Here is a 25,152-nt window from a genome sequence, read left to right on the forward strand (position 1 = left end):
GGCAGTCTCAAAGGACGTGCCTGGGCGGGGCCTGAACAGCTGATTGCAGATCAGCTGTAGGGCGGCCGGCAGAAAAACCGCGGTAGGGGTTTAAATCCCTTCCAGGCTAAAAAAAAGAAACCGCACACAACTGGAGCCTTTAAGGCTCCGGAGCGGTTTCCAAGGGGCCTAGAAATAAGGCTGTTGATTGCAGAGTTTTGGTGTCAGAAGCCCTAAAAAGGGCTGGATCAGACCGGGTCCCAGGGAGCAAAGGATTCGATCCCAGGCGGTCGCTTAATCAGGCGATCTTCAAACAGGACCCCGGGCGGATACTACACTCGAGCTTACCTCACCTTACGGCGCACACAGACGGCGCACACAGACGTACTCTCCCCCTCCCAAGACATCCCCCAGCGCGGGGGAATAGAAATTTTCTAAGTCCCGCCCGCTCGCTCACCGTCCGCCACCCTCTCCTGGCTCACGGCGACCGGAGCAAGACCGACCGACTCACCCACCCCGCGTGCCTCTTCCGGCCTACCCTCCCTCGCCCCAGGGAGGCCCAGGTGGTGGTGGGGCGCCGGGGTCCCTCTGGGCGGCGCCCAGCTCTCCTCCCTCCCTCCCTCCTGCCTTCCTCCCTTCCCGGCAGCCCCCGGGGCTCATCTGCAGACAGGCTCCGCCCCCTCTCCCCACAGTCTTTTTGTCTTTGCCTCTGCTCTTCCGAGCCCTCACTCCCGTTCCTGATTTAAAAAAAAAAAAAAAAAAAAAAGGAAAATGAAAATGAAAAAAAGCGGCGGCTTGCCAATGCTGCCTTTGGAAAAACCTCCCCCAGGAGACCAGGGAGAGGCAGAGCAATGCCGCAGCGAGAAAGTACGCTCCGCATCTCCCTGGTCCGCTGGGGGTTCCCCCCAGCGGACCAGGGAGACGCGGAGTGGCTTTGCTCCCTGCAGCATTGCTCGGAGTCTCCCTGGTCTGCTGGGGGGGGCGGCAGACGGGGGGGGGGGGGCGGCAGGGGGCCAGTAGACCAGGCAGACGCAGAGCAAATGTCCAGATCCAGATCCAGATCCAGATCCAACGGAGCAGATCCACAGCCGATAGCAGAGGATCCAGTGCAGCAAAAAGGAAAGAGCAGCTGTTGCTTTAAGGCAACAGAAGAGCCTCCGCCAATAGGCAGTCTCAAAGGACGTGCCTGGGCGGGGCCTGAACAGCTGATTGCAGATCAGCTGTAGAGCGGCCGGCAGAAAAACCGCGGTAGGGGTTTAAATCCCTTCCAGGCTAAAAAAAAGAAACCGCACACAACTGGAGCCTTTAAGGCTCCGGAGCGGTTTCCAAGGGGCCTAGAAATAAGGCTGTTGATTGCAGAGTTTTGGTGTCAGAAGCCCTAAAAAGGGCTGGATCAGACCGGGTCCCAGGGAGCAAAGGATTCGATTCCAGGCGGTCGCTTAATCAGGCGATCTTCAAACAGGACCCCGGGCGGATACTACACTCGAGCTTACCTCACCTTACGGCGCACACAGACGTACTCTCCCCCTCCCAAGACACCCCCCAGCGCGGGGGAATAGAAATTTTCTAAGTCCCGCCCGCTCGCTCACCGTCCGCCACCCTCTCCTGGCTCACGGCGACCGGAGCAAGACCGACCGACTCACCCACCCCGCGTGCCTCTTCCGGCCTACCCTCCCTCGCCCCAGGGAGGCCCAGGTGGTGGTGGGGCGCCGGGGTCCCTCTGGGCGGCGCCCAGCTCTCCTCCCTCCCTCCCTCCTGCCTTCCTCCCTTCCCGGCAGCCCCCGGGGCTCATCTGCAGACAGGCTCCGCCCCCTCTCCCCACAGTCTTTTTGTCTTTGCCTCTGCTCTTCCGAGCCCTCACTACCGTTCCTGATTTAAAAAAAAAAGGAAAATGAAAATGAAAAAAAGCGGCGGCTTGCCAATGCTGCCTTTGGAAAAACCTCCCCCAGGAGACCAGGGAGAGGCAGAGCAATGCCGCAGCGAGAAAGTACGCTCCGCGTCTCCCTGGTCCGCTGGGGGTTCCCCCCAGCGGACCAGGGAGACGCGGAGTGGCTTTGCTCCCTGCAGCATTGCTCGGAGTCTCCCTGGTCTGCTGGGGGGGCAGCAGACGGGGGGGGGGGGCGGCAGGGGGCCAGTAGACCAGGCAGACGCAGAGCAAATGTCCAGATCCAGATCCAGATCCAGATCCAACGGAGCAGATCCACAGCCGATAGCAGAGGATCCAGTGCAGCAAAAAGGAAAGAGCAGCTGTTGCTTTAAGGCAACAGAAGAGCCTCCGCCAATAGGCAGTCTCAAAGGACGTGCCTGGGCGGGGCCTGAACAGCTGATTGCAGATCAGCTGTAGAGCGGCCGGCAGAAAAACCGCGGTAGGGGTTTAAATCCCTTCCAGGCTAAAAAAAAGAAACCGCACCCAACTGGAGCCTTTAAGGCTCCGGAGCGGTTTCCAAGGGGCCTAGAAATAAGGCTGTTGATTGCAGAGTTTTGGTGTCAGAAGCCCTAAAAAGGGCTGGATCAGACCGGGTCCCAGGGAGCAAAGGATTCGATCCCAGGCGGTCGCTTAATCAGGCGATCTTCAAACAGGACCCCGGGCGGATACTACACTCGAGCTTACCTCACCTTACGGCGCACACAGACGTACTCTCCCCCTCCCAAGACATCCCCCAGCGCGGGGGAATAGAAATTTCCTAAGTCCCGCCCGCTCGCTCACCGTCCGCCACCCTCTCCTGGCTCACGGCGACCGGAGCAAGACCGACCGACTCACCCACCCCGCGTGCCTCTTCCGGCCTACCCTCCCTCGCCCCAGGGAGGCCCAGGTGGTGGTGGGGCGCCGGGGTCCCTCAGGGCGGCGCCCAGCTCTCCTCCCTCCCTCCCTCCTGCCTTCCTCCCTTCCCGGCAGCCCCCGGGGCTCATCTGCAGACAGGCTCCGCCCCCTCTCCCCACAGTCTTTTTGTCTTTGCCTCTGCTCTTCCGAGCCCTCACTCCCGTTCCTGATTTAAAAAAAAAAAAAAAAAAGGAAAATGAAAATGAAAATGAAAAAAAGCGGCGGCTTGCCAATGCTGCCTTTGGAAAAACCTCCCCCAGGAGACCAGGGAGAGGCAGAGCAATGCCGCAGCGAGAAAGTACGCTCCGCGTCTCCCTGGTCCGCTGGGGGTTCCCCCCAGCTGACCAGGGAGACGCGGAGTGGCTTTGCTCCCTGCAGCATTGCTCGGAGTCTCCCTGGTCTGCTGGGGGGGCAGCAGACGGGGGGGGGGGGGCGGCAGGGGGCCAGTAGACCAGGCAGACGCAGAGCAAATGTCCAGATCCAGATCCAGATCCAGATCCAACGGAGCAGATCCACAGCCGATAGCAGAGGATCCAGTGCAGCAAAAAGGAAAGAGCAGCTGTTGCTTTAAGGCAACAGAAGAGCCTCCGCCAATAGGCAGTCTCAAAGGACGTGCCTGGGCGGGGCCTGAACAGCTGATTGCAGATCAGCTGTAGAGCGGCCGGCAGAAAAACCGCGGTAGGGGTTTAAATCCCTTCCAGGCTAAAAAAAAGAAACCGCACACAACTGGAGCCTTTAAGGCTCCGGAGCGGTTTCCAAGGGGCCTAGAAATAAGGCTGTTGATTGCAGAGTTTTGGTGTCAGAAGCCCTAAAAAGGGCTGGATCAGACCGGGTCCCAGGGAGCAAAGGATTCGATCCCAGGCGGTTGCTTAATCAGGCGATCTTCAAACAGGACCCCGGGCGGATACTACACTCGAGCTTACCTCACCTTACGGCGCACACAGACGTACTCTCCCCCTCCCAAGACACCCCCCAGCGCGGGGGAATAGAAATTTTCTAAGTCCCGCCCGCTCGCTCACCGTCCGCCACCCTCTCCTGGCTCACGGCGACCGGAGCAAGACCGACCGACTCACCCACCCCGCGTGCCTCTTCCGGCCTACCCTCCCTCGCCCCAGGGAGGCCCAGGTGGTGGTGGGGCGCCGGGGTCCCTCTGGGCGGCGCCCAGCTCTCCTCCCTCCCTCCCTCCTGCCTTCCTCCCTTCCCGGCAGCCCCCGGGGCTCATCTGCAGACAGGCTCCGCCCCCTCTCCCCACAGTCTTTTTGTCTTTGCCTCTGCTCTTCCGAGCCCTCACTCCCGTTCCTGATTTAAAAAAAAAAGGAAAATGAAAATGAAAAAAAGCGGCGGCTTGCCAATGCTGCCTTTGGAAAAACCTCCCCCAGGAGACCAGGGAGAGGCAGAGCAATGCCGCAGCGAGAAAGTACGCTCCGCGTCTCCCTGGTCCGCTGGGGGTTCCCCCCAGCGGACCAGGGAGACGCGGAGTGGCTTTGCTCCCTGCAGCATTGCTCGGAGTCTCCCTGGTCTGCTGGGGGGGCAGCAGACGGGGGGGGGGGGCGGCAGGGGGCCAGTAGACCAGGCAGACGCAGAGCAAATGTCCAGATCCAGATCCAGATCCAGATCCAACGGAGCAGATCCACAGCCGATAGCAGAGGATCCAGTGCAGCAAAAAGGAAAGAGCAGCTGTTGCTTTAAGGCAACAGAAGAGCCTCCGCCAATAGGCAGTCTCAAAGGACGTGCCTGGGCGGGGCCTGAACAGCTGATTGCAGATCAGCTGTAGAGCGGCCGGCAGAAAAACCGCGGTAGGGGTTTAAATCCCTTCCAGGCTAAAAAAAAGAAACCGCACACAACTGGAGCCTTTAAGGCTCCGGAGCGGTTTCCAAGGGGCCTAGAAATAAGGCTGTTGATTGCAGAGTTTTGGTGTCAGAAGCCCTAAAAAGGGCTGGATCAGACCGGGTCCCAGGGAGCAAAGGATTCGATCCCAGGCGGTCGCTTAATCAGGCGATCTTCAAACAGGACCCCGGGCGGATACTACACTCGAGCTTACCTCACCTTACGGCGCACACAGACGTACTCTCCCCCTCCCAAGACATCCCCCAGCGCGGGGGAATAGAAATTTTCTAAGTCCCGCCCGCTCGCTCACCGTCCGCCACCCTCTCCTGGCTCACGGCGACCGGAGCAAGACCGACCGACTCACCCACCCCGCGTGCCTCTTCCGGCCTACCCTCCCTCGCCCCAGGGAGGCCCAGGTGGTGGTGGGGCGCCGGGGTCCCTCAGGGCGGCGCCCAGCTCTCCTCCCTCCCTCCCTCCTGCCTTCCTCCCTTCCCGGCAGCCCCCGGGGCTCATCTGCAGACAGGCTCCGCCCCCTCTCCCCACAGTCTTTTTGTCTTTGCCTCTGCTCTTCCGAGCCCTCACTCCCGTTCCTGATTTAAAAAAAAAAAAAAAAAAAATGAAAATGAAAATGAAAATGAAAATGAAAAAAAGCGGCAGCTTGCCAATGCTGCCTTTGGAAAAACCTCCCCCAGGAGACCAGGGAGAGGCAGAGCAATGCCGCAGCGAGAAAGTACGCTCCGCGTCTCCCTGGTCCGCTGGGGGTTCCCCCCAGCGGACCAGGGAGACGCGGAGTGGCTTTGCTCCCTGCAGCATTGCTCGGAGTCTCCCTGGTCTGCTGGGGGGGCAGCAGACGGGGGGGGGGGCGGCAGGGGGCCAGTAGACCAGGCAGACGCAGAGCAAATGTCCAGATCCAGATCCAGATCCAGATCCAGATCCAACGGAGCAGATCCACAGCCGATAGCAGAGGATCCAGTGCAGCAAAAAGGAAAGAGCAGCTGTTGCTTTAAGGCAACAGAAGAGCCTCCGCCAATAGGCAGTCTCAAAGGACGTGCCTGGGCGGGGCCTGAACAGCTGATTGCAGATCAGCTGTAGAGCGGCCGGCAGAAAAACCGCGGTAGGGGTTTAAATCCCTTCCAGGCTAAAAAAAAGAAACCGCACACAACTGGAGCCTTTAAGGCTCCGGAGCGGTTTCCAAGGGGCCTAGAAATAAGGCTGTTGATTGCAGAGTTTTGGTGTCAGAAGCCCTAAAAAGGGCTGGATCAGACCGGGTCCCAGGGAGCAAAGGATTCGATCCCAGGCGGTTGCTTAATCAGGCGATCTTCAAACAGGACCCCGGGCGGATACTACACTCGAGCTTACCTCACCTTACGGCGCACACAGACGTACTCTCCCCCTCCCAAGACACCCTCCAGCGCGGGGGAATAGAAATTTTCTAAGTCCCGCCCGCTCGCTCACCGTCCGCCACCCTCTCCTGGCTCACGGCGACCGGAGCAAGACCGACCGACTCACCCACCCCGCGTGCCTCTTCCGGCCTACCCTCCCTCGCCCCAGGGAGGCCCAGGTGGTGGTGGGGCGCCGGGGTCCCTCTGGGCGGCGCCCAGCTCTCCTCCCTCCCTCCCTCCTGCCTTCCTCCCTTTCCGGCAGCCCCCGGGGCTCATCTGCAGACAGGCTCCGCCCCCTCTCCCCACAGTCTTTTTGTCTTTGCCTCTGCTCTTCCGAGCCCTCACTCCCGTTCCTGATTTAAAAAAAAAAAAAAAAAAAAAAGGAAAATGAAAATGAAAATGAAAAAAAGCGGCGGCTTGCCAATGCTGCCTTTGGAAAAACCTCCCCCAGGAGACCAGGGAGAGGCAGAGCAATGCCGCAGCGAGAAAGTACGCTCCGCGTCTCCCTGGTCCGCTGGGGGTTTCCCCCAGCGGACCAGGGAGACGCGGAGTGGCTTTGCTCCCTGCAGCATTGCTCGGAGTCTTCCTGGTCTGCTGGGGGGGGCAGCAGACGGGGGGGGGGGGCGGCAGGGGGCCAGTAGACCAGGCAGACGCAGAGCAAATGTCCAGATCCAGATCCAGATCCAACGGAGCAGATCCACAGCCGATAGCAGAGGATCCAGTGCAGCAAAAGGAAAGAGCAGCTGTTGCTTTAAGGCAACAGAAGAGCCTCCGCCAATAGGCAGTCTCAAAGGACGTGCCTAGGCGGGGCCTGAACAGCTGATTGCAGATCAGCTGTAGAGCGGCCGGCAGAAAAACCCAGGTAGGGGTTTAAATCTCATCCAGGCTAAAAAAAAAGAAACCGCACCCAACTGGAGCCTTTAAGGCTCCGGAGCGGTTTCCAAGGGGCCTAGAAATAAGGCTGTTGATTGCAGAGTTTTGGTGTCAGAAGCCCTAAAAAGGGCTGGATCAGACCGGGTCCCAGGGAGCAAAGGATTCGATCCCAGGCGGTCGCTTAATCAGGCGATCTTCAAACAGGACCCCGGGCGGATACTACACTCGAGCTTACCTCACCTTACGGCGCACACAGACGTACTCTCCCCCTCCCAAGACACCCTCCAGCGCGGGGGAATAGAAATTTTCTAAGTCCCGCCCGCTCGCTCACCGTCCGCCACCCTCTCCTGGCTCACGGCGACCGGAGCAAGACCGACCGACTCACCCACCCCGCGTGCCTCTTCCGGCCTACCCTCCCTCGCCCCAGGGAGGCCCAGGTGGTGGTGGGGTGCCGGGGTCCCTCTGGGCGGCGCCCAGCTCTCCTCCCTCCCTCCCTCCTGCCTTCCTCCCTTCCCGGCAGCCCCTGGGGCTCATCTGCAGACAGGCTCCGCCCCCTCTCCCCACAGTCTTTTTGTCTTTGCCTCTGCTCTTCCGAGCCCTCACTCCCGTTCCTGATTTAAAAAAAAAAAAAAAAAAAGGAAAAGGAAAATGAAAATGAAAAAAAGCGGCGGCTTGCCAATGCTGCCTTTGGAAAAACCTCCCCCAGGAGACCAGGGAGAGGCAGAGCAATGCCGCAGCGAGAAAGTACGCTCCGCGTCTCCCTGGTCCGCTGGGGGTTCCCCCCAGCGGACCAGGGAGACGCGGAGTGGCTTTGCTCCCTGCAGCATTGCTCGGAGTCTCCCTGGTCTGCTGGGGGGGCAGCAGACGGGGGGGGGGGCGGCAGGGGGCCAGTAGACCAGGCAGACGCAGAGCAAATGTCCAGATCCAGATCCAGATCCAGATCCAACGGAGCAGATCCACAGCCGATAGCAGAGGATCCAGTGCAGCAAAAAGGAAAGAGCAGCTGTTGCTTTAAGGCAACAGAAGAGCCTCCGCCAATAGGCAGTCTCAAAGGACGTGCCTGGGCGGGGCCTGAACAGCTGATTGCAGATCAGCTGTAGAGCGGCCGGCAGAAAAACCGCGGTAGGGGTTTAAATCCCTTCCAGGCTAAAAAAAAGAAACCGCACACAACTGGAGCCTTTAAGGCTCCGGAGCGGTTTCCAAGGGGCCTAGAAATAAGGCTGTTGATTGCAGAGTTTTGGTGTCAGAAGCCCTAAAAAGGGCTGGATCAGACCGGGTCCCAGGGAGCAAAAGATTCGATCCCAGGCGGTCGCTTAATCAGGCGATCTTCAAACAGGACCCCGGGCGGATACTACACTCGAGCTTACCTCACCTTACGGCGCACACAGACGTACTCTCCCCCTCCCAAGACACCCCCCAGCGCGGGGGAATAGAAATTTTCTAAGTCCCGCCCGCTCGCTCACCGTCCGCCACCCTCTCCTGGCTCACGGCGACCGGAGCAAGACCGACCGACTCACCCACCCCGCGTGCCTCTTCCGGCCTACCCTCCCTCGCCCCAGGGAGGCCCAGGTGGTGGTGGGGCGCCGGGGTCCCTCTGGGCGGCGCCCAGCTCTCCTCCCTCCCTCCCTCCTGCCTTCCTCCCTTCCCGGCAGCCCCCGGGGCTCATCTGCAGACAGGCTCCGCCCCCTCTCCCCACAGTCTTTTTGTCTTTGCCTCTGCTCTTCCGAGCCCTCACTCCCGTTCCTGATTTAAAAAAAAAAAAAAAAAAAGGAAAAGGAAAATGAAAATGAAAAAAAGCGGCGGCTTGCCAATGCTGCCTTTGGAAAAACCTCCCCCAGGAGACCAGGGAGAGGCAGAGCAATGCCGCAGCGAGAAAGTACGCTCCGCGTCTCCCTGGTCCGCTGGGGGTTCCCCCCAGCGGACCAGGGAGACGCGGAGTGGCTTTGCTCCCTGCAGCATTGCTCGGAGTCTCCCTGGTCTGCTGGGGGGGCAGCAGACGGGGGGGGGGGGCGGCAGGGGGCCAGTAGACCAGGCAGACGCAGAGCAAATGTCCAGATCCAGATCCAGATCCAGATCCAACGGAGCAGATCCACAGCCGATAGCAGAGGATCCAGTGCAGCAAAAAGGAAAGAGCAGCTGTTGCTTTAAGGCAACAGAAGAGCCTCCGCCAATAGGCAGTCTCAAAGGACGTGCCTGGGCGGGGCCTGAACAGCTGATTGCAGATCAGCTGTAGAGCGGCCGGCAGAAAAACCGCGGTAGGGGTTTAAATCCCTTCCAGGCTAAAAAAAAGAAACCGCACACAACTGGAGCCTTTAAGGCTCCGGAGCGGTTTCCAAGGGGCCTAGAAATAAGGCTGTTGATAGCAGAGTTTTGGTGTCAGAAGCCCTAAAAAGGGCTGGATCAGACCGGGTCCCAGGGAGCAAAGGATTCGATCCCAGGCGGTTGCTTAATCAGGCGATCTTCAAACAGGACCCCGGGCGGATACTACACTCGAGCTTACCTCACCTTACGGCGCACACAGACGTACTCTCCCCCTCCCAAGACACCCCCCAGCGCGGGGGAATAGAAATTTTCTAAGTCCCGCCCGCTCGCTCACCGTCCGCCACCCTCTCCTGGCTCACGGCGACCGGAGCAAGACCGACCGACTCACCCACCCCGCGTGCCTCTTCCGGCCTACCCTCCCTCGCCCCAGGGAGGCCCAGGTGGTGGTGGGGCGCCGGGGTCCCTCTGGGCGGCGCCCAGCTCTCCTCCCTCCCTCCCTCCTGCCTTCCTCCCTTCCCGGCAGCCCCCGGGGCTCATCTGCAGACAGGCTCCGCCCCCTCTCCCCACAGTCTTTTTGTCTTTGCCTCTGCTCTTCCGAGCCCTCACTCCCGTTCCTGATTTAAAAAAAAAAAAAAAAAAAAGGAAAAGGAAAATGAAAAAGAGCGGCGGCTTGCCAATGCTGCCTTTGGAAAAACCTCCCCCAGGAGACCAGGGAGAGGCAGAGCAATGCCGCAGCGAGAAAGTACGCTCCGCGTCTCCCTGGTCCGCTGGGGGTTCCCCCTAGCGGACCAGGGAGACGCGGAGTGGCTTTGCTCCCTGCAGCATTGCTCGGAGTCTCCCTGGTCTGCTGGGGGGGCAGCAGGGGGGGGGGGGGGGCGGCAGGGGGCCAGTAGACCAGGCAGACGCAGAGCAAATGTCCAGATCCAGATCCAGATCCAGATCCAACGGAGCAGATCCACAGCCGATAGCAGAGGATCCAGTGCAGCAAAAAGGAAAGAGCAGCTGTTGCTTTAAGGCAACAGAAGAGCCTCCGCCAATAGGCAGTCTCAAAGGACGTGCCTGGGCGGGGCCTGAACAGCTGATTGCAGATCAGCTGTAGAGCGGCCGGCAGAAAAACCGCGGTAGGGGTTTAAATCCCTTCCAGGCTAAAAAAAAGAAACCGCACACAACTGGAGCCTTTAAGGCTCCGGAGCGGTTTCCAAGGGGCCTAGAAATAAGGCTGTTGATTGCAGAGTTTTGGTGTCAGAAGCCCTAAAAAGGGCTGGATCAGACCGGGTCCCAGGGAGCAAAAGATTCGATCCCAGGCGGTCGCTTAATCAGGCGATCTTCAAACAGGACCCCGGGCGGATACTACACTCGAGCTTACCTCACCTTACGGCGCACACAGACGTACTCTCCCCCTCCCAAGACACCCCCCAGCGCGGGGGAATAGAAATTTTCTAAGTCCCGCCCGCTCGCTCACCGTCCGCCACCCTCTCCTGGCTCACGGCGACCGGAGCAAGACCGACCGACTCACCCACCCCGCGTGCCTCTTCCGGCCTACCCTCCCTCGCCCCAGGGAGGCCCAGGTGGTGGTGGGGCGCCGGGGTCCCTCTGGGCGGCGCCCAGCTCTCCTCCCTCCCTCCCTCCTGCCTTCCTCCCTTCCCGGCAGCCCCCGGGGCTCATCTGCAGACAGGCTCCGCCCCCTCTCCCCACAGTCTTTTTGTCTTTGCCTCTGCTCTTCCGAGCCCTCACTCCCGTTCCTGATTTAAAAAAAAAAAAAAAAAAAAAAGGAAAAGGAAAATGAAAAAAAGCGGCGGCTTGCCAATGCTGCCTTTGGAAAAACCTCCCCCAGGAGACCAGGGAGAGGCAGAGCAATGCCGCAGCGAGAAAGTACGCTCCGCGTCTCCCTGGTCCGCTGGGGGTTCCCCCCAGTGGACCAGGGAGACGCGGAGTGGCTTTGCTCCCTGCAGCATTGCTCGGAGTCTCCCTGGTCTGCTGGGGGGGCAGCAGACGGGGGGGGGGGCGGCAGGGGGCCAGTAGACCAGGCAGACGCAGAGCAAATGTCCAGATCCAGATCCAGATCCAGATCCAACGGAGCAGATCCACAGCCGATAGCAGAGGATCCAGTGCAGCAAAAAGGAAAGAGCAGCTGTTGCTTTAAGGCAACAGAAGAGCCTCCGCCAATAGGCAGTCTCAAAGGACGTGCCTGGGCGGGGCCTGAACAGCTGATTGCAGATCAGCTGTAGAGCGGCCGGCAGAAAAACCGCGGTAGGGGTTTAAATCCCTTCCAGGCTAAAAAAAAGAAACCGCACACAACTGGAGCCTTTAAGGCTCCGGAGCGGTTTCCAAGGGGCCTAGAAATAAGGCTGTTGATTGCAGAGTTTTGGTGTCAGAAGCCCTAAAAAGGGCTGGATCAGACCGGGTCCCAGGGAGCAAAGGATTCGATCCCAGGCGGTTGCTTAATCAGGCGATCTTCAAACAGGACCCCGGGCGGATACTACACTCGAGCTTACCTCACCTTACGGCGCACACAGACGTACTCTCCCCCTCCCAAGACACCCCCCAGCGCGGGGGAATAGAAATTTTCTAAGTCCCGCCCGCTCGCTCACCGTCCGCCACCCTCTCCTGGCTCACGGCGACCGGAGCAAGACCGACCGACTCACCCACCCCGCGTGCCTCTTCCGGCCTACCCTCCCTCGCCCCAGGGAGGCCCAGGTGGTGGTGGGGCGCCGGGGTCCCTCTGGGCGGCGCCCAGCTCTCCTCCCTCCCTCCCTCCTGCCTTCCTCCCTTCCCGGCAGCCCCCGGGGCTCATCTGCAGACAGGCTCCGCCCCCTCTCCCCACAGTCTTTTTGTCTTTGCCTCTGCTCTTCCGAGCCCTCACTCCCGTTCCTGATTTAAAAAAAAAAAAAAAAAAAGGAAAAGGAAAATGAAAATGAAAAAAAGCGGCGGCTTGCCAATGCTGCCTTTGGAAAAACCTCCCCCAGGAGACCAGGGAGAGGCAGAGCAATGCCGCAGCGAGAAAGTACGCTCCGCGTCTCCCTGGTCCGCTGGGGGTTCCCCCCAGCGGACCAGGGAGACGCGGAGTGGCTTTGCTCCCTGCAGCATTGCTCGGAGTCTCCCTGGTCTGCTGGGGGGGCAGCAGACGGGGGGGGGCGGCAGGGGGCCAGTAGACCAGGCAGACGCAGAGCAAATGTCCAGATCCAGATCCAGATCCAGATCCAGATCCAACGGAGCAGATCCACAGCCGATAGCAGAGGATCCAGTGCAGCAAAAAGGAAAGAGCAGCTGTTGCTTTAAGGCAACAGAAGAGCCTCCGCCAATAGGCAGTCTCAAAGGACGTGCCTGGGCGGGGCCTGAACAGCTGATTGCAGATCAGCTGTAGAGCGGCCGGCAGAAAAACCGCGGTAGGGGTTTAAATCCCTTCCAGGCTAAAAAAAAGAAACCGCACACAACTGGAGCCTTTAAGGCTCCGGAGCGGTTTCCAAGGGGCCTAGAAATAAGGCTGTTGATTGCAGAGTTTTGGTGTCAGAAGCCCTAAAAAGGGCTGGATCAGACCGGGTCCCAGGGAGCAAAGGATTCAATCCCAGGCGGTTGCTTAATCAGGCGATCTTCAAACAGGACCCCGGGCGGATACTACACTCGAGCTTACCTCACCTTACGGCGCACACAGACGTACTCTCCCCCTCCCAAGACACCCCCCAGCGCGGGGGAATAGAAATTTTCTAAGTCCCGCCCGCTCGCTCACCGTCCGCCACCCTCTCCTGGCTCACGGCGACCGGAGCAAGACCGACCGACTCACCCACCCCGCGTGCCTCTTCCGGCCTACCCTCCCTCGCCCCAGGGAGGCCCAGGTGGTGGTGGGGCGCCGGGGTCCCTCTGGGCGGCGCCCAGCTCTCCTCCCTCCCTCCCTCCTGCCTTCCTCCCTTCCCGGCAGCCCCCGGGGCTCATCTGCAGACAGGCTCCGCCCCCTCTCCCCACAGTCTTTTTGTCTTTGCCTCTGCTCTTCCGAGCCCTCACTCCTGTTCCTGATTTAAAAAAAAAAAAAAAAAAAAAAAAGGAAAATGAAAATGAAAATGAAAATGAAAAAAAGCGGCGGCTTGCCAATGCTGCCTTTGGAAAAACCTCCCCCAGGAGACCAGGGAGAGGCAGAGCAATGCCGCAGCGAGAAAGTACGCTCCGCGTCTCCCTGGTCCGCTGGGGGTTCCCCCCAGCGGACCAGGGAGACGCGGAGTGGCTTTGCTCCCTGCAGCATTGCTCGGAGTCTCCCTGGTCTGCTGGGGGGGCAGCAGACGGGGGGGGGCGGCAGGGGGCCAGTAGACCAGGCAGACGCAGAGCAAATGTCCAGATCCAGATCCAGATCCAGATCCAACGGAGCAGATCCACAGCCGATAGCAGAGGATCCAGTGCAGCAAAAAGGAAAGAGCAGCTGTTGCTTTAAGGCAACAGAAGAGCCTCCGCCAATAGGCAGTCTCAAAGGACGTGCCTGGGCGGGGCCTGAACAGCTGATTGCAGATCAGCTGTAGAGCGGCCGGCAGAAAAACCGCGGTAGGGGTTTAAATCCCTTCCAGGCTAAAAAAAAGAAACCGCACCCAACTGGAGCCTTTAAGGCTCCGGAGCGGTTTCCAAGGGGCCTAGAAATAAGGCTGTTGATTGCAGAGTTTTGGTGTCAGAAGCCCTAAAAAGGGCTGGATCAGACCGGGTCCCAGGGAGCAAAGGATTCGATCCCAGGCGGTTGCTTAATCAGGCGATCTTCAAACAGGACCCCGGGCGGATACTACACTCGAGCTTACCTCACCTTACGGCGCACACAGACGTACTCTCCCCCTCCCAAGACACCCCCCAGCGCGGGGGAATAGAAATTTTCTAAGTCCCGCCCGCTCGCTCACCGTCCGCCACCCTCTCCTGGCTCACGGCGACCGGAGCAAGACCGACCGACTCACCCACCCCGCGTGCCTCTTCCGGCCTACCCTCCCTCGCCCCAGGGAGGCCCAGGTGGTGGTGGGGCGCCGGGGTCCCTCTGGGCGGCGCCCAGCTCTCCTCCCTCCCTCCCTCCTGCCTTCCTCCCTTCCCGGCAGCCCCCGGGGCTCATCTGCAGACAGGCTCCGCCCCCTCTCCCCACAGTCTTTTTGTCTTTGCCTCTGCTCTTCCGAGCCCTCACTCCCGTTTCTGATTTAAAAAAAAAAAACGGAAAATGAAAATGAAAAAAAGCGGCGGCTTGCCAATGCTGCCTTTGGAAAAACCTCCCCCAGGAGACCAGGGAGAGGCAGAGCAATGCCGCAGCGAGAAAGTACGCTCCGCGTCTCCCTGGTCCGCTGGGGGTTCCCCCCAGCGGACCAGGGAGACGCGGAGTGGCTTTGCTCCCTGCAGCATTGCTCGGAGTCTCCCTGGTCTGCTGGGGGGGCAGCAGACGGGGGGGAGCGGGGGCGGCAGGGGGCCGGTAGACAAGGCAGACGCAGAGCAAATGTCCAGATCCAGATCCAGATCCAACGGAGCAGATCCACAGCCGATAGCAGAGGATCCAGTGCAGCAAAAAGGAAAGAGCAGCTGTTGCTTTAAGGCAACAGAAGAGCCTCCGCCAATAGGCAGTCTCAAAGGACGTGCCTGGGCGGGGCCTGAACAGCTGATTGCAGATCAGCTGTAGAGCGGCCGGCAGAAAAACCGCGGTAGGGGTTTAAATCCCTTCCAGGCTAAAAAAAAGAAACCGCACCCAACTGGAGCCTTTAAGGCTCCGGAGCGGTTTCCAAGGGGCCTAGAAATAAGGCTGTTGATTGCAGAGTTTTGGTGTCAGAAGCCCTAAAAAGGGCTGGATCAGACCGGGTCCCAGGGAGCAAAGGATTCGATCCCAGGCGGTTGCTTAATCAGGCGATCTTCAAACAGGACCCCGGGCGGATACTACACTCGAGCTTACCTCACCTTACGGCGCACACAGACGTACTCTCCCCCTCCCAAGACACCCCCCAGCGCGGGGGAATAGAAATTTTCTAAGTCCCGCCCGCTCGCTCACCGTCCGCCACCCTCTCCTGGCTCACGGCGACCGGAGCAAGACCGACCGACTCACCCACCCCGCGTGCCTCTTCCGGCCTACCCTCCCTCGCCCCAGGGAGGCCCAGGTGGTGGTGGGGCGCCGGGGTCCCTCTGGGCGGCGCCCAGCTCTCCTCCCTCCCTCCCTCCTGCCTTCCTCCCTTCCCGGCAGCCCCCGGGGCTCATCTGCAGACAGGCTCCGCCCCCTCTCCCCACAGTCTTTTTGTCTTTGCCTCTGCTCTTCCGAGCCCTCACTCCCGTTTCTGATTTAAAAAAAAAAAACGGAAAATGAAAATGAAAAAAAGCGGCGGCTTGCCAATGCTGCCTTTGGAAAAACCTCCCCCAGGAGACCAGGGAGAGGCAGAGCAATGCCGCAGCGAGAAAGTACGCTCCGCGTCTCCCTGGTCCGCTGGGGGTTCCCCCCAGCGGACCAGGGAGACGCGGAGTGGCTTTGCTCCCTGCAGCATTGCTCGGAGTCTCCCTGGTCTGCTGGGGGGGCAGCAGACGGGGGGGAGCGGGGGCGGCAGGGGGCCGGTAGACAAGGCAGACGCAGAGCAAATGTCCAGATCCAGATCCAGATCCAACGGAGCAGATCCACAGCCGATAGCAGAGGATCCAGTGCAGCAAAAAGGAAAGAGCAGCTGTTGCTTTAAGGCAACAGAAGAGCCTCCGCCAATAGGCAGTCTCAAAGGACGTGCCTGGGCGGGGCCTGAACAGCTGATTGGAGATCAGCTGTAGAGCGGCCGGCAGAAAAACCGCGGTAGGGGTTTAAATCCCTTCCAGGCTAAAAAAAAGAAACCGCACACAACTGGAGCCTTTAAGGCTCCGAAGCGGTTTCCAAGGGGCCTAGAAATAAGGCTGTTGATTGCAGAGTTTTGGTGTCAGAAGCCCTAAAAAGGGCTGGATCAGACCGGATTCCAGGGAGCAAAGGATTCGATCCCAGGCGGTTGCTTAATCAGGCGATCTTCAAACAGGACCCCGGGCGGATACTACACTCGAGCTTACCTCACCTTACGGCGCACACAGACGTACTCTCCCCCTCCCAAGACACCCCCCAGCGCGGGGGGAATAGAAATTTTCTAAGTCCCGCCCGCTCGCTCACCGTCCGCCACCCTCTCCTGGCTCACGGCGACCGGAGCAAGACCGACCGACTCACCCACCCCGCGTGCCTCTTCCGGCCTACCCTCCCTCGCCCCAGGGAGGCCCAGGTGGTGGTGGGGCGCCGGGGTCCCTCTGGGCGGCGCCCAGCTCTCCTCCCTCCCTCCCTCCTGCCTTCCTCCCTTCCCGGCAGCCCCCGGGGCTCATCTGCAGACAGGCTCCGCCCCCTCTCCCCACAGTCTTTTTGTCTTTGCCTCTGCTCTTCCGAGCCCTCACTCCCGTTCCTGATTTTAAAAAAAAAAAAAAAAAAAAAAAGGAAAATGAAAATGAAAAAAAGCGGCGGCTTGCCAATGCTGCCTTTGGAAAAACCTCCCCCAGGAGACCAGGGAGAGGCAGAGCAATGCCGTAGCGAGAAAGTACGCTCCGCGTCTCCCTGGTCCGCTGGGGGTTCCCCCCAGCGGACCAGGGAGACGCGGAGTGGCTTTGCTCCCTGCAGCATTGCTCGGAGTCTCCCTGGTCTGCTGGGGGGGCAGCAGACGGGGGGGGGGGCGGCAGGGGGCCAGTAGACCAGGCAGACGCAGAGCAAATGTCCAGATCCAGATCCAGATCCAGATCCAACGGAGCAGATCCACAGCCGATAGCAGAGGATCCAGTGCAGCAAAAAGGAAAGAGCAGCTGTTGCTTTAAGGCAACAGAAGAGCCTCCGCCAATAGGCAGTCTCAAAGGACGTGCCTGGGCGGGGCCTGAACAGCTGATTGCAGATCAGCTGTAGAGCGGCCGGCAGAAAAACCGCGGTAGGGGTTTAAATCCCTTCCAGGCTAAAAAAAAGAAACCGCACACAACTGGAGCCTTTAAGGCTCCGGAGCGGTTTCCAAGGGGCCTAGAAATAAGGCTGTTGATTGCAGAGTTTTGGTGTCAGAAGCCCTAAAAAGGGCTGGATCAGACCGGGTCCCAGGGAGCAAAGGATTCGATCCCAGGCGGTTGCTTAATCAGGCGATCTTCAAACAGGACCCCGGGCGGATACTACACTCGAGCTTACCTCACCTTACGGCGCACACAGACGTACTCTCCCCCTCCCAAGACACCCCCCAGCGCGGGGGAATAGAAATTTTCTAAGTCCCGCCCGCTCGCTCACCGTCCGCCACCCTCTCCTGGCTCACGGCGACCGGAGCAAGACCGACCGACTCACCCACCCCGCGTGCCTCTTCCGGCCTACCCTCCCTCGCCCCAGGGAGGCCCAGGTGGTGGTGGGGCGCCGGGGTCCCTCTGGGCGGCGCCCAGCTCTCCTCCCTCCCTCCCTCCTGCCTTCCTCCCTTCCCGGCAGCCCCCGGGGCTCATCTGCAGACAGGCTCCGCCCCCTCTCCCCACAGTCTTTTTGTCTTTGCCTCTGCTCTTCCGAGCCCTCACTCCCGTTCCTGATTTAAAAAAAAAAAAAAAAAAAGGAAAAGGAAAATGAAAATGAAAAAAAGCGGCGGCTTGCCAATGCTGCCTTTGGAAAAACCTCCCCCAGGAGACCAGGGAGAGGCAGAGCAATGCCGCAGCGAGAAAGTACGCTCCGCGTCTCCCTGGTCCGCTGGGGGTTCCCCCCAGCGGACCAGGGAGACGCGGAGTGGCTTTGCTCCCTGCAGCATTGCTCGGAGTCTCCCTGGTCTGCTGGGGGGGCAGCAGACGGGGGGGGGGCGGCAGGGGGCCAGTAGACCAGGCAGACGCAGAGCAAATGTCCAGATCCAGATCCAGATCCAGATCCAACGGAGCAGATCCACAGCCGATAGCAGAGGATCCAGTGCAGCAAAAAGGAAAGAGCAGCTGTTGCTTTAAGGCAACAGAAGAGCCTCCGCCAATAGGCAGTCTCAAAGGACGTGCCTGGGCGGGGCCTGAACAGCTGATTGCAGATCAGCTGTAGAGCGGCCGGCAGAAAAACCGCGGTAGGGGTTTAAATCCCTTCCAGGCTAAAAAAAAGAAACCGCACACAACTGGAGCCTTTAAGGCTCCGGAGCGGTTTCCAAGGGGCCTAGAAATAAGGCTGTTGATTGCAGAGTTTTGGTGTCAGAAGCCCTAAAAAGGGCTGGATCAGACCGGGTCCCAGGGAGCAAAGGATTCGATCCCAGGCGGTTGCTTAATCAGGCGATCTTCAAACAGGACCCCGGGCGGATACTACACTCGAGCTTACCTCACCTTACGGCGCACACAGACGTACTCTCCCCCTCCCAAGACACCCCCCAGCGCGGGGGAATAGAAATTTTCTAAGTCCCGCCCGCTCGCTCACCGTCCGCCACCCTCTCCTGGCTCACGGCGACCGGAGCAAGACCGACCGACTCACCCACCCCGCGTGCCTCTTCCGGCCTACCCTCCCTCGCCCCAGGGAGGCCCAGGTGGTGGTGGGGCGCCGGGGTCCCTCTGGGCGGCGCCCAGCTCTCCTCCCTCCCTCCCTCCTGCCTTCCTCCCTTCCCGGCAGCCCCCGGGGCTCATCTGCAGACAGGCTCCGCCCCCTCTCCCCACAGTCTTTTTGTCTTTGCCTCTGCTCTTCCGAGCCCTCACTCCCGTTCCTGATTTAAAAAAAAAAAAAAAAAAAGGAAAAGGAAAATGAAAATGAAAAAAAGCGGCGGCTTGCCAATGCTGCCTTTGGAAAAACCTCCCCCAGGAGACCAGGGAGAGGCAGAGCAATGCCGCAGCGAGAAAGTACGCTCCGCGTCTCCCTGGTCCGCTGGGGGTTCCCCCCAGCGGACCAGGGAGACGCGGAGTGGCTTTGCTCCCTGCAGCATTGCTCGGAGTCTCCCTGGTCTGCTGGGGGGGCAGCAGACGGGGGGGGGGCGGCAGGGGGCCAGTAGACCAGGCAGACGCAGAGCAAATGTCCAGATCCAGATCCAGATCCAGATCCAGATCCAACGGAGCAGATCCACAGCCGATAGCAGAGGATCCAGTGCAGCAAAAAGGAAAGAGCAGCTGTTGCTTTAAGGCAACAGAAGAGCCTCCGCCAATAGGCAGTCTCAAAGGACGTGCCTGGGCGGGGCCTGAACAGCTGATTGCAGATCAGCTGTAGAGCGGCCGGCAGAAAAACCGCGGTAGGGGTTTAAATCCCTTCCAGGCTAAAAAAAAGAAACCGCACACAACTGGAGCCTTTAAGGCTCCGGAGCGGTTTCCAAGGGGCCTAGAAATAAGGCTGTTGATTGCAGAGTTTTGGTGTCAGAAGCCCTAAAAAGGGCTGGATCAGACCGGGTCCCAGGGAGCAAAGGATTCAATCCCAGGCGGTTGCTTAATCAGGCGATCTTCAAACAGGACCCCGGGCGGATACTACACTCGAGCTTACCTCACCTTACGGCGCACACAGACGTACTCTCCCCCTCCCAAGACACCCCCCAGCGCGGGGGAATAGAAATTTTCTAAGTCCCGCCCGCTCGCTCACCGTCCGCCACCCTCTCCTGGCTCACGGCGACCGGAGCAAGACCGACCGACTCACCCACCCCGCGTGCCTCTTCCGGCCTACCCTCCCTCGCCCCAGGGAGGCCCAGGTGGTGGTGGGGCGCCGGGGTCCCTCTGGGCGGCGCCCAGCTCTCCTCCCTCCCTCCCTCCTGCCTTCCTCCCTTCCCGGCAGCCCCCGGGGCTCATCTGCAGACAGGCTCCGCTCCCTCTCCCCACAGTCTTTTTGTCTTTGCCTCTGCTCTTCCGAGCCCTCACTCCCGTTCCTGATTTAAAAAAAAAAAAAAAAAAAAAAAAGGAAAATGAAAATGAAAATGAAAATGAAAAAAAGCGGCGGCTTGCCAATGCTGCCTTTGGAAAAACCTCCCCCAGGAGACCAGGGAGAGGCAGAGCAATGCCGCAGCGAGAAAGTACGCTCCGCGTCTCCCTGGTCCGCTGGGGGTTCCCCCCAGCGGACCAGGGAGACGCGGAGTGGCTTTGCTCCCTGCAGCATTGCTCGGAGTCTCCCTGGTCTGCTGGGGGGGCAGCAGACGGGGGGGGGGGGGGCGGCAGGGAGCCAGTAGACCAGGCAGACGCAGAGCAAATGTCCAGATCCAGATCCAGATCCAGATCCAACGGAGCAGATCCACAGCCGATAGCAGAGGATCCAGTGCAGCAAAAAGGAAAGAGCAGCTGTTGCTTTAAGGCAACAGAAGAGCCTCCGCCAATAGGCAGTCTCAAAGGACGTGCCTGGGCGGGGCCTGAACAGCTGATTGCAGATCAGCTGTAGAGCGGCCGGCAGAAAAACCGCGGTAGGGGTTTAAATCCCTTCCAGGCTAAAAAAAAGAAACCGCACCCAACTGGAGCCTTTAAGGCTCCGGAGCGGTTTCCAAGGGGCCTAGAAATAAGGCTGTTGATTGCAGAGTTTTGGTGTCAGAAGCCCTAAAAAGGGCTGGATCAGACCGGGTCCCAGGGAGCAAAGGATTCGATCCCAGGCGGTTGCTTAATCAGGCGATCTTCAAACAGGACCCCGGGCGGATACTACACTCGAGCTTACCTCACCTTACGGCGCACACAGACGTACTCTCCCCCTCCCAAGACACCCCCCAGCGCGGGGGAATAGAAATTTTCTAAGTCCCGCCCGCTCCCTCACCGTCCGCCACCCTCTCCTGGCTCACGGCGACCGGAGCAAGACCGACCGACTCACCCACCCCGCGTGCCTCTTCCGGCCTACCCTCCCTCGCCCCAGGGAGGCCCAGGTGGTGGTGGGGCGCCGGGGTCCCTCTGGGCGGCGCCCAGCTCTCCTCCCTCCCTCCCTCCTGCCTTCCTCCCTTCCCGGCAGCCCCCGGGGCTCATCTGCAGACAGGCTCCGCCCCCTCTCCCCACAGTCTTTTTGTCTTTGCCTCTGCTCTTCCGAGCCCTCACTCCCGTTCCTGATTTAAAAAAAAAAAAAAAAAAAAAAAAAAAGGAAAATGAAAATGAAAAAAAGCGGCGGCTTGCCAATGCTGCCTTTGGAAAAACCTCCCCCAGGAGACCAGGGAGAGGCAGAGCAATGCCGCAGCGAGAAAGTACGCTCCGCGTCTCCCTGGTCCGCTGGGGGTTCCCCCCAGCGGACCAGGGAGACGCGGAGTGGCTTTGCTCCCTGCAGCATTGCTCGGAGTCTCCCTGGTCTGCTGGGGGGGCAGCAGACGGGGGGGGGGGGGGGCGGCAGGGGGCCAGTAGACCAGGCAGACGCAGAGCAAATGTCCAGATCCAGATCCAGATCCAGATCCAACGGAGCAGATCCACAGCCGATAGCAGAGGATCCAGTGCAGCAAAAAGGAAAGAGCAGCTGTTGCTTTAAGGCAACAGAAGAGCCTCCACCAATAGGCAGTCTCAAAGGACGTGCCTGGGCGGGGCCTGAACAGCTGATTGCAGATCAGCTGTAGAGCGGCCGGCAGAAAAACCGCGGTAGGGGTTTAAATCCCTTCCAGGCTAAAAAAAAGAAACCGCACACAACTGGAGCCTTTAAGGCTCCGGAGCGGTTTCCAAGGGGCCTAGAAATAAGGCTGTTGATTGCAGAGTTTTGGTGTCAGAAGCCCTAAAAAGGGCTGGATCAGACCGGGTCCCAGGGAGCAAAGGATTCGATCCCAGGCGGTTGCTTAATCAGGCGATCTTCAAACAGGACCCCGGGCGGATACTACACTCGAGCTTACCTCACCTTACGGCGCACACAGACGTACTCTCCCCCTCCCAAGACACCCTCCAGCGCGGGGGAATAGAAATTTTCTAAGTCCCGCCCGCTCGCTCACCGTCCGCCACCCTCTCCTGGCTCACGGCGACCGGAGCAAGACCGACCGACTCACCCACCCCGCGTGCCTCTTCCGGCCTACCCTCCCTCGCCCCAGGGAGGCCCAGGTGGTGGTGGGGCGCCGGGGTCCCTCTGGGCGGCGCCCAGCTCTCCTCCCTCCCTCCCTCCTGCCTTCCTCCCTTCCCGGCAGCCCCCGGGGCTCATCTGCAGACAGGCTCCGCCCCCTCTCCCCACAGTCTTTTTGTCTTTGCCTCTGCTCTTCCGAGCCCTCACTCCCGTTCCTGATTTAAAAAAAAAAAAAAAAAGGAAAATGAAAATGAAAAAAAGCGGCGGCTTGCCAATGCTGCCTTTGGAAAAACCTCCCCCAGGAGACCAGGGAGAGGCAGAGCAATGCCGCAGCGAGAAAGTACGCTCCGCGTCTCCCTGGTCCGCTGGGGGTTCCCCCCAGCGGACCAGGGAGACGCGGAGTGGCTTTCCTCCCTGCAGCATTGCTCGGAGTCTCCCTGGTCTGCTGGGGGGGCAGCAGACGGGGGGGGGGGCGGCAGGGGGCCAGTAGACCAGGCAGACGCAGAGCAAATGTCCAGATCCAGATCCAGATCCAGATCCAACGGAGCAGATCCACAGCCGATAGCAGAGGATCCAGTGCAGCAAAAGGAAAGAGCAGCTGTTGCTTTAAGGCAACAGAAGAGCCTCCGCCAATAGGCAGTCTCAAAGGACGTGCCTGGGCAGGGCCTGAACAGCTGATTGCAGATCAGCTGTAGAGCGGCCGGCAGAAAAACCGCGGTAGGGGTTTAAATCCCTTCCAGGCTAAAAAAAAGAAACCGCACACAACTGGAGCCTTTAAGGCTCCGGAGCGGTTTCCAAGGGGCCTAGAAATAAGGCTGTTGATTGCAGAGTTTTGGTGTCAGAAGCCCTAAAAAGGGCTGGATCAGACCGGGTCCCAGGGGGCAAAGGATTCGATCCCAGGCGGTTGCTTAATCAGGCGATCTTCAAACAGGACCCCGGGCGGATACTACACTTGAGCTTACCTCACCTTACGGCGCACACAGACGTACTCTCCCCCTCCCAAGACACCCCCCAGCGCGGGGGAATAGAAATTTTCTAAGTCCCGCCCGCTCGCTCACCGTCCACCACCCTCTCCTGGCTCACGGCGACCGGAGCAAGACCGACCGACTCACCCACCCCGCGTGCCTCTTCCGGCCTACCCTCCCTCGCCCCAGGGAGGCCCAGGTGGTGGTGGGGCGCCGGGGTCCCTCTGGGCGGCGCCCAGCTCTCCTCCCTCCCTCCCTCCTGCCTTCCTCCCTTCCCGGCAGCCCCCGGGGCTCATCTGCAGACAGGCTCCGCCCCCTCTCCCCACAGTCTTTTTGTCTTTGCCTCTGCTCTTCCGAGCCCTCACTCCCGTTCCTGATTTAAAAAAAAAAAAAAAAAAGGAAAATGAAAATGAAAAAAAGCGGCGGCTTGCCAATGCTGCCTTTGGAAAAACCTCCCCCAGGAGACCAGGGAGAGGCAGAGCAATGCCGCAGCGAGAAAGTACGCTCCGCGTCTCCCTGGTCCGCTGGGGGTTCCCCCCAGCGGACCAGGGAGACGCGGAGTGGCTTTGCTCCCTGCAGCATTGCTCGGAGTCTCCCTGGTCTGCTGGGGGGGCAGCAGACGGGGGGGGGGGGGCGGCAGGGGGCCAGTAGACCAGGCAGACGCAGAGCAAATGTCCAGATCCAGATCCAGATCCAGATCCAACGGAGCAGATCCACAGCCGATAGCAGAGGATCCAGTGCAGCAAAAAGGAAAGAGCAGCTGTTGCTTTAAGGCAACAGAAGAGCCTCCGCCAATAGGCAGTCTCAAAGGACGTGCCTGGGCGGGGCCTGAACAGCTGATTGCAGATCAGCTGTAGAGCGGCCGGCAGAAAAACCGCGGTAGGGGTTTAAATCCCTTCCAGGCTAAAAAAAAGAAACCGCACACAACTGGAGCCTTTAAGGCTCCGGAGCGGTTTCCAAGGGGCCTAGAAATAAGGCTGTTGATTGCAGAGTTTTGGTGTCAGAAGCCCTAAAAAGGGCTGGATCAGACCGGGTCCCAGGGAGCAAAGGATTCGATCCCAGGCGGTTGCTTAATCAGGCGATCTTCAAACAGGACCCCGGGCGGATACTACACTCGAGCTTACCTCACCTTACGGCGCACACAGACGTACTCTCCCCCTCCCAAGACACCCCCCAGCGCGGGGGAATAGAAATTTTCTAAGTCCCGCCCGCTCGCTCACCGTCCGCCACCCTCTCCTGGCTCACGGCGACCGGAGCAAGACCGACCGACTCACCCACCCCGCGTGCCTCTTCCGGCCTACCCTCCCTCGCCCCAGGGAGGCCCAGGTGGTGGTGGGGCGCCGGGGTCCCTCTGGGCGGCGCCCAGCTCTCTCCCTCCCTCCCTCCTGCCTTCCTCCCTTCCCGGCAGCCCCCGGGGCTCATCTGCAGACAGGCTCCGCCCCCTCTCCCCACAGTCTTTTTGTCTTTGCCTCTGCTCTTCCGAGCCCTCACTCCCGTTCCTGATTTAAAAAAAAAAAAAAAAAAAAAAGGAAAATGAAAATGAAAAAAAGCGGCGGCTTGCCAATGCTGCCTTTGGAAAAACCTCCCCCAGGAGACCAGGGAGAGGCAGAGCAATGCCGCAGCGAGAAAGTACGCTCCGCGTCTCCCTGGTCCGCTGGGGGTTCCCCCCAGCGGACCAGGGAGACGCGGAGTGGCTTTGCTCCCTGCAGCATTGCTCGGAGTCTCCCTGGTCTGCTGGGGGGGCAGCAGACGGGGGGGGGGGCGGCAGGGGGCCAGTAGACCAGGCAGACGCAGAGCAAATGTCCAGATCCAGATCCAGATCCAGATCCAAAGGAGCAGATCCACAGCCGATAGCAGAGGATCCAGTGCAGCAAAAAGGAAAGAGCAGCTGTTGCTTTAAGGCAACAGAAGAGCCTCCGCCAATAGGCAGTCTCAAAGGACGTGCCTGGGCGGGGCCTGAACAGCTGATTGCAGATCAGCTGTAGAGCGGCCGGCAGAAAAACCGCGGTAGGGGTTTAAATCCCTTCCAGGCTAAAAAAAAGAAACCGCACACAACTGGAGCCTTTAAGGCTCCGGAGCGGTTTCCAAGGGGCCTAGAAATAAGGCTGTTGATTGCAGAGTTTTGGTGTCAGAAGCCCTAAAAAGGGCTGGATCAGACCGGGTCCCAGGGAGCAAAGGATTCGATCCCAG

This window comes from Pelodiscus sinensis, chromosome 5, assembly GCF_052426305.1.
Source record: "Pelodiscus sinensis isolate ZL-2025 chromosome 5, ASM5242630v1, whole genome shotgun sequence".
NCBI classification, from domain to species: Eukaryota; Metazoa; Chordata; order Testudines; family Trionychidae; genus Pelodiscus; species Pelodiscus sinensis.